The sequence below is a fragment of the Curcuma longa genome, chromosome 6, assembly GCF_044706935.1.
Source record: "Curcuma longa cultivar G26 ecotype Majalengka, Jawa Barat chromosome 6, ITB_CL_G26_1.1, whole genome shotgun sequence".
Lineage (NCBI taxonomy): Eukaryota > Viridiplantae > Streptophyta > Magnoliopsida > Zingiberales > Zingiberaceae > Curcuma > Curcuma longa.
The window spans coordinates 236,364-246,250 of record NC_133866.1 but is presented as its reverse complement, the minus strand read 5'-3'; the positions used below and the strand labels follow the sequence as shown (position 1 = coordinate 246,250).

Here is a 9,887-nt window from a genome sequence, read left to right as displayed (position 1 = left end):
ACTTTCTTCTCCGTCCATACTTCTTATTCTTTTTCTACATCAGAAAACAAAACAAAAAGTATTATTTTATACAAATTAATTATAATATGTAATTACTTACTTCACCATCATCGTTGGTTTCACCAACCATGTTCAAAATAAAATAACAGTGTTAATTAATAATAAAAATTAAAAGATTTATAAATGAAATAAAAAATATAAAGAAATGCTAATTGTGAGAAAAATTAAAATTATACACAACTAGGCTTATGAAGAATTATCATCATCACCGTCATCATCAGAACTAGGAGGAATCTGACTCGAAGCGGAGCCTAGTTGAAGATGTCGCATAATGAAATCCTATTGTCGGCCCATTTCTCTCATCTCTTTATCCCTTTGTAAAATTATGCCCTTTAAATTTAAAACTTCTTCAGTTAAGCTTTCTATCAATGCCCTTACTACTGGTGGGGTGGAAGAAGATGTGCCAGCAACTCAATGAGTTCCGCTCAGAGAACTCATTACCAATATCCTTCCCCCCTTGCATCCCCCACTCACCTCCAATCAGATATTCAGATCATTCCCAACAGAGGGCTCAGATCCATTATTGTTATCACTAGCACTTGAACTTCTCTGTGCTAGCTCTATCTCATCATATTTTTCCTATATTGGAATACAAATATATTTAATAAGTTAGAGAAGGTACATAACTATTAGAATCTAATTAAATTAAAAATTATAATCCAAACCTTAATAGCTGTAGCTCTATCTCTGATCCAAGTCTTATCTTTCTTTTGAAATGTGCGAGTAAAATTCTCTATAATAGTTTAAAATTAATTAGTAACTTAGTGTTTATAAAAAATTTACCAATCTACGTGTATGTTCATCAATGTTGATTGAGCCTCCCACATATGTTGCAGATGAGTCTCCAGAATTAAATGTTTAATTTGCTTTGTTCTAGTGACTCCCTTGTTTACTCTTCTCAGTTTCTCAAAAATCGAAGATCCTAGTCCAATTTTTATCGGTGATGCACGGTGGCTTTTTCCCCTAGTCTTTGCATGATTCAGAACATGTTAAATGTGATCCCCATATTTTTTTTTCTTAAAAATTCTTTTGATTTCTAATTGTTTAGAGGGATCCCAATTGAATGCCCGCTAAAATTGAAAAAACAACAAATGATTATATATTCATTTTAATTTGATGTATTAATTCACTACAAAAAAAATAGCATTTAGCGACGAATTCTGCGATGAATTTTCTAAAAAAATTCATCGCAAAAAGGTTTTCCAACGAATTTTGCGACGAAAACATTTTCGTCGCTATAAAGTCGTCGCCAATTTTCTACGACGAAAATCTTTCTATTTGTCGCAAATATTTGCGACGAAACAAATAATTCGTTGTAAAATTCGTCGCCAATTGGCGACGAATCACTGTTCGTCGCCAATTGGCGACGAACATCACGTTCGTCGCCAATTGGCGACGAATTTGCGTCGATTGGCGACGAATCATGTTTCGTCGCCAATTGGCGACGAATCATTGTGTTCGTCGCCAATTGGCGACGAATTTGGCAACGAATTGTGATTTCGTCGCAAATATTCGATAAATAGTAAGTTACGATATAACTGCGACGAACGTGTTTTCGTTGCAAAATTCATCGCCAATTGGCGACGAAATCGATTTTCGTCGCAAATTTCGTTGCAAAATAAAAAAAAAAATTCCAGAACAATTTATTTGTTGATTATCCTGTATATACAAACAATATCGATCCAATCGGATCGATTCATAAATACATGTAACCTGTAACAAACAAGCATATCAAATCCAATACAAATAAATCAATAACATCCATTCATTTCATCCAAATATCCATAACATACACGAATCCATAACATCCAAAATATCCATATCCATAACATCCAAATATCCATAACATCTACAATCCATAAAAGCATAATATACAATCCATCAAAGTAATACAATCCAGCAAATAACTACATTAGACATGTACGTACATGTCTATAAGTCTAACCAAGTCACATCATCATAATCCAGCAAATCCATACAAAGTACTGATACAAACAAATCAGAAGATATATGAAGACAAGATAGAAGAGATCATCGTGGTCCGCCGGAAACTCTGCTTGATTCTTCGTCACTATCTTGTCTTCGCCTGCATACAAAAATAAGATAAAGAGAAAGTATCATTCTTAAAATTAAAACTAAAACCTATAAATTAAATATGTAAAGACTTACCTTTTTTTGGATTTGTTTATAAAAACTACCTGTTTAAAAAAAATAAATAGTATTACTAACAATATATAAATTATTAACTTACAGCTCTAATAAAATACCAAATAAATAAAATAATGCTTATAAAAAATTCATACACAAAAAAACTCATGAAGGATCACCACCATCGTCGCCGTCGTCATCGTGGTCGTCGTCGTCGTCGTCGTCGTCACCAAGAATAGATTGCAACTGAAAATGTTGCAAGATCCGAGTCTTGTTGTCTTTGCAATTTTTTAATTTCATTATCTCTTTGTCTCATTTCCTTATCTCTTCGTATCATTTCCTGATCTCTTTGTTCTAATAACCCTTTCAAGTGGGTTACCTCCTCTGTCAAACTATGTATCTGTGATGTGACGGCAGGGGAGGTGATAGAAGAGCTACCAGCAATTCTATGGGTTCTGCTCAAAGAACCCATACCCAAAATCCTTCCACCACCTTTGCATCCCCCACTCGCCTCCAACCACAGACTCAATTCATTGCCAACTGAGGGCTCAGATCCCTCAGAGCTACCAGCTGAAGATCGCTGTGCTAACTCAAGCTCACAATATTTATCCTGTATTATCAAAAGAAATATTAATATGTTATAATATTTGAGAAATTAAACACATAAATATTTAAATATATATTAAAACCTTCATAGCTTTTGCTCGGTCTCCGCTCCAACTCTTGTCTTTTTTTTGGAACGTGCGAGTAAAGGTATCGATAAAATCAGGATCTCGACCCAATTCCTTAGCCTAAAAAAACATTGTTAGACATTATAAACATTAATATGAAATAAATTTAAATTGGAATAGTTGAAAGAATTACCAATCTACGCGTATGCTCATCAATATTGATTGAGCCGCCCGCATACGTCGCAGATGAGGCACCAGTATTATAAGCTTGATTAAGCTTATTCTGGTCACTTATCTTTTTGCTTTCTTCTGTTTCCCAAACCTGAGAAATCTTAACCCAATTTTCATCGCTTATGCAAGCAGGTTTTTTATTCCTTGTTTTGGCATGATTTAGGACATGCCGGATGTGATCACCGTATTTTTTTTTAAAAAATGCGTCGAATCTCGACTTCATGAGTCGGATCCCAAGTAAACGCCCGCTGAAAGTAAAAACAATGAATTTATTAACTATTATACAATAATATCATATATATATATATAATAAATGAATAGTTTACCTTAAATTCGCTCCACCACAACTCCTTGGTGGCATCAGGAGTGCATCTAAAACTCATATAATCCCCTCGCCAATGATTGTTCACGATTCGATTAATATCGTGAACAATCCGTATAGGATCAGTAAAACTATTATACAGAATCAAATAAATAATGTTAAATAATTATCAAACTATAATTGACAATATAAAAATTTTAAAATACTTACGAATCACCGAGTGGGGCTATCAACACTCGTGTATCTGCAGCGGCCTGTCCGGTCGAAGGACCTGCTATGGCTCCTGCGGAAGGTCCTGGAGAGGGAGCTGCACCAGAAGGCGAGGGAGCTGCACCAGAAGGCGAGGGGGCTGCACCTGAAGGCACCTGAAGGTGAGGGGCTGCACCTGAAGCCGCTGCACCAGAAGTAGAGGGGGCTGCGCCTGTAGTAGGGGGGCTGCACCAGAAGTAGAGGGGGATGCACCTGAATGAGGGGGGGGCTGCACCAGAAGTAGAGGGGGCTGCACCTGAAGGAGTACTACTGCGTCTACCCCGTCGCCACTGTCAAAAAATATATTAGGAAACATATTAGGAAAGATAAAATTATTTACATAATTAAAATGCTTAAAAACTTACCATGATGTCAAATCTATAAATGATGTATCCAAGCTCAATGCACCAACAAGTCAGGAGAAATGATCTATAAGAATAAAATGTACAGTTAAATTATTGTAAATGAATCTATCAAAATTTGCATATTATGAAGAATAAAAAGAAATTTACAGATTAAAATGAAATATATACACCTACACTCCATTATCTAAATGTTAAAATGAAATTTTATTGTATTTAAAATTTCACCTAACTTACTCAGCATGAATTATCATCATCGTCGTCGTCTTCATCGTCATCGTCGTCTTCATCGTCGTCGTCGTCGTCGTCGTCGTCGTCGTCATCGTCGTCCTCGTCGTCATCCTCATTTTGATGAATTTCACTTATATCTATGGGTATCACTACTCCGCTGGGATCTCGTAATGTAGGTATATGATATTCATGGGTCTGAAATGTATTTACCACTTCGTCTTGTTGATATGCATTCTCTTGCCAACGTTCTTCAATTTTTGACCTTGCTTTTGTTTTACAAACAGCCCACCAATCAATTTTGTCTCGTTTCAAACTTGGATATGAAGCATAAAATACTTGAATTGCTTGTTGTGCCAACACAAATGGTTCATATCTCTTATAAAATCTCTTATGATTAATTTCAACCAAATTGTACTGTGGATGCACCTTCATCCCTCTGACAGGGTCAAACCAACGACACAAAAATAAAACAACTCAAATTTCTGGACCTGGGTATTCCACCTCTATAATTTCATCCAATAACCCATAAAAATCATTACTTGCAGCTCCATCTGAGGAGGATTGAACACAAACACCGCTATTCATTGTTGCCTTGCCCATTCCATATTCCTGAGTATGAAAATTATATCCGTTTATGAAATATACCGGCCAAGTCCGTACCATTGCTTTTGGACCCCATGAAAGATGAAATAATAATTCAGAGTCAATGTGAGCTTGATTACCCTGAATCTAAAATCAAAATGCAAAATTAATTAGCGACGAATTAAATGGTGAGCAAATTTAAAGTTTTATACTCACATATGTTTTGAACCATGGTGCAAATTCTTTATCACAGAAGGTATTAAACTCTTGTGTTGTCATTCCTGAATATAAATTCTGAAAAATCCTATAAAACAACAATAATTAAAATAAAAATTATTTACAACCGAATGAAAATAATACAAAATATATACTCACTCAAAATATGGGTTTACTTCTGGACAATTCAGTAAAATATATGTGTGGGCTGCGAGCCATTCTTGACCAGTTAAGTATCTCTCTTTACATGGTCCACTTGGCCTGCCAAGGTAATTAAAAATTGAAACTGGTATCAAATTGGGATCAATGGGTCCTTCTTCATTTCTCCCCGCTCTTTGTCTTTTGCTTCGGACGTGAGGCTCAAAATAATATGATGCAAACGTTGTTACTTCCTCCACAATATATGCATTAACAATAGACGCTTCAACATGTGCCTTATTTTTCACTTTTTTCTTCAAATGATACAGAAATCTGTTTGTAATAAACCAAAAGTATATTAGACATTATTATATATGAAACAACAAAGTATATAAATAATATTATTTTACCTTTCAAATGGATACATCCATCGAAAATGTACAGGACCTCCAACTTTGGTTTCATAAGGCAAGTGAACCAATAGATGCTCCATCGAATCAAAAAATGATGGTGGAAAGATCCTTTCCAAATTACACAAAATTATTGGAATTTCTCGCTCTAATGTCTCCATGTGTGAGGATTTCAAAACTGTTGAGCAAATATCATGAAGAAACATACTTAATTCTGTAATGACACCCCATACAAAATTTGGTAAGAGCTCCTTAAAAGCGATAGGAATGAGTCTTTCCATAAATATATGACAATCATGACTTTTCAAACCAATCAATTTGCATTCCTTCAAATCGACACATCTTCCAAGATTAGAGACATAACCATCTGGAAATTTTCAAAGCTTTCACCCATTCACAAAGAACACGTCTCTGATCTCTATTCAATGAATACACTGCCTTTGGCTTTGGTCCCCTACTATTTTCATCAACATCAAGAGTAGGTCTTTTACAAATAAGTCGCATATCTTTTCTTGCATTCAAATTATCTTTTATTTTCCCGGGGATATCCATGACTGTATTAATCAGATTATCAAACACATTCTTCTCAATATGCATTACATCAAGGTTGTGATGAATCAAATGACTGTACCAATATGGTAATTCCCAAAAGATACTCTGTTTAGTCCATTTATGTGTACTTCCATATTCATAAGGGGTACCATGTGGATCTTCAATCACAGATGAAAAATTATGCACTCTCCACCAAAGCTGTTCACCTGTTAATCTCAATGGGGGGGGTGTTCTCTCAATTCTATTCTTTGTGAATTCATCTTTATTTCTTCTGAAATTATGATTTTGTGGTAAAAATTATCTGTGACAATCAAAATAACTTGCCTTCTTCCCATGTTTCAATCTGATTGATTTTGATCTCTCCATACATATTGGACATCCTAAAATCCCAGCGGTACTCCATCCTGATAACATACCATAAGCAGGAAAATCATTTATGGTCCAAAGAAGTACAACCTTCATTGTAAACATCGTATCAGTATGCACATCATAGGTAGGGCAACCTTGATCCCATAATTGTTTCAGCTCTGCAATCAATGGTTGCATATAAACATCTATTAACTTCTTCAGATTTTTTGGACCAGGCACAACCAATGTTAAAAACATATGTGGTGTTTTCATGCACATTCCAGGTGGAAGATTATACGGAGTTACAATAATTGGCCAACAAGAATAATTTCTTCCTGATTTACCAAATGGAGCAAATCCATCAGCACAAAGACCTAACCGAATGTTTCGAATTTCCTTCGCAAAATCAGGATGTGTTCTATCAAAATTTTTCCACTGTAGTCCATCTGATGGATGACACATTAATCCCTCTTCTGTTTGATGAGTTGCATGCCAAGTCATGTGTTCAGCAGTGACTTTTGATGCATAAAGTCTTTGTAGCCTAGGAGTCAAAGGCAAATAAAACAACTGAGTGTATGCTTTACGTCGTTGTTGACTCCTTCTGGTAGGTTTGTATCTGGGTCTTGATTACAGAATTTACAAACTTCTGCATTTTCATCATCACCCCAATATAACATACAACCATCTCTGCAAACATCAATTCTTTCCACTGGAAGACCTAAGTCTTTGACGAGTTTTTTCATATTATAATAATCATTGGGCATTATGTGATCACGTGGCAATGCCTCCCCCATAACTTGAACAAAATCATTAAAATAATCTTCAGACACATTATGTTCTGCTTTGACATTCAACAATCTTGCTGTAACAGATAATTTACTGTGATTGTCACAACCAGCCCACAATGGTTCATCTGCAGCACTCAATAATTCCTGCCATTTGAGATATGATTCATTATTCAAATTTTCACCAACTCCTGGTACTTGTGTCTCCTCCAACGGTGATGCATAAGCATAAGGAGTAAACATTTGTTCAACCATTGGAGGAAAACTAGAACTTGGACCACTTGATTCAGCAAAGAAATTCTGACCCGCAGCATCAGTTACCATCCTCTGATATGGATTAAATTGATCTATATAATAACTCTGATCTCCCATGCCTGAGTATTGTATATTTTGTCCATAATCTTCATCAGATATGAACGGTTCACCATGAGAAGTCCAATTATAGTAATTGGGAGTGAAACCAAATCTACAAAGATGTTCTCGTACTTTATTACATTGTAAAAATTTGCCATTGTGACACTTTCTGCATGGACATCTTATCTTATCTCCATCCATAAAATCAACCTTATTTGAAGCAAACTCGATAAATTGTTCTAATCCCGCAATAAATTCATCGGTCAAACCTCTACGTTCAGGTAAATTCTTGTTATACATCCAACTTCGTATTTTCTGCATTTTTCCTGAATCCACAAATTCCAACATATTAAAATATAATTCATCAATAATTATTTCTTAATTCATCAACACTTGTTCTAATCCCATAAATTATAATTTTTACTTATAAACTTGTTCTTACTTATCTCTTCATCAATTAAATATGTATAATTAATTCAAACTAAATTATAATAATAAACATTAACATTAAATTAAAAGGGTTTAGGGTTTTAGAATTTAGGGGTTTAAGGGTTTAGGTTTAGGGTTTAGGTTTAGGTTTAAGGTTTAGGGTTTAGGGTTTAGGGTTTAGGGTTTAGGATTTTAGGGTTTAGGGTTTAGGGTTTAGGGTTTAGGGTTTAGGGGTTTAGGGTTTAGGGTTTAAGGTTTAGTGTTTAGGGTTTAGGGTTTAGGGTTTAGGGGGTTTAGGATTTAGGGTTTTATGGATTTAGGGTTTTTAGGGTTTAGGGGGTTTAGGGTTTAGGGTTTAGGGGTTTATGGGTTTAGGGTTTAGGGGGTTTAGGTTTAGTGGGTTTAGGATTTAGGGTTTAGGGTTTTTTAGGATTTAGGGTTTAGGGTTTAAGGTTTTTTTAAGGGTTTAGGGTTTAGGTTTTTAGGGTTTAGGGTTTAGGGAGGTTAGGATTTAGGGGTTTAGGGTTTAGGAGGGTTTAGGGTTTAGGGTTTAGGGTTTAGGGATTTAGGGTTTAGGGTTTTAGGGGATTAGGGGGTTAGGGTTTTAGGATTTAGGGTTTAGGGTTTAGGGTTTAGGGTTTAGGGTTTAGTTTAGATTTAGGATTTAGGTTTTAGGGTTTAGGTTTAGGGGGTTTAGGGTTTAGTGGGTTTAGGATTTAGGGTTTATGGTTTAGGGTTTTGTAAAAGTTTATGGTTTACGATTTAAGGGTTTAGGTTTAGGTTTAGGAGTTTAGGGATTTTTAATGAGTTTATGGATTTAAGCGTTTAAGAGTTTAGGGTTTAGGTTTTTAGAGGTTTAGGGTTTAGGTTTAGGGTTTAGGGTTTACGGTTTAGGGTTTAATTTTTAGAAGTTTATGGTTTACGGTTTAAGGGTTTACGGTTTAGGTTTTTATGATTTAGGGTGTTAAAGAGTTTTTGGGTTTAGGTTTATTGTTTAAGGGTTTAACGGGTTTAAGGGTTTACGGTTTATTTATTTTACGATTTTAAGATTTACGGATTATGATTTTAAGATTTTAGAATATATCGTTTGGTCTAATTAATTCAAATTAAAATTTAAACAATAATTATTAACATTAAACTAAATGCAATTATAAGTAAAAACTATTCAAATTTCTAAAATAACTATACTTAGCAATATACCTGAAGTCGGTAAAGTATCTCTCTAATTACTTTCGTCCACGTAAATTTGTCAACCTGCAAAAACAACATTAACAAATTAATCAACATCAATACCATATTAACCCTATCACAATCGAATATCAATACAACATTAACAATTAATCAACATTAATCAACATCAATAACATCAATACAACATTAACAAATTAATCAACATCCACATTAACAATTTGTCAACCTGTTCTAACATCTACAGCGTCGGCCAGCCCCCACTAGCACCGGCCAACGCTGGCCAGCCCCCACTAGCACCGCCCATCGCCGGCCAGCGCTGCTCAGCGCCACCCAGCGCCGGCCAGCGTCGCCCATCGCCGGCCAGCGGCCGCGCAGCAAGTGCGCAGGCACGCCCAGTGCGGGCCATCGCTGGCCAGCGGTAGGCAGGGCCCGGCCAGCAGCAGCCAGCGGCCGGCCAGCGGCGGCGATGTCCCCCTGCAGCTATCCGGCGGCCAAAAGCAACAAAACGCGACTGTCCGGAGGCCAAAAGCAACAAAACACGAATGAAAAAGAAGGAAGGAGGAAGGACAAAGCTTACCACATGCGAGGAGGAAAGATCCGGCCGGAAA

General features: G+C 36.0%; 1 pseudogene; it reads right to left on the bottom strand.

Moving 5' to 3' along the window:
• Positions 1-2,373: 2,373 nt before the first annotated feature.
• Positions 2,374-7,980, bottom strand: LOC141831054 (uncharacterized; annotated as a pseudogene).
• Between the last annotated feature and the right edge of the window lie 1,907 nt (positions 7,981-9,887).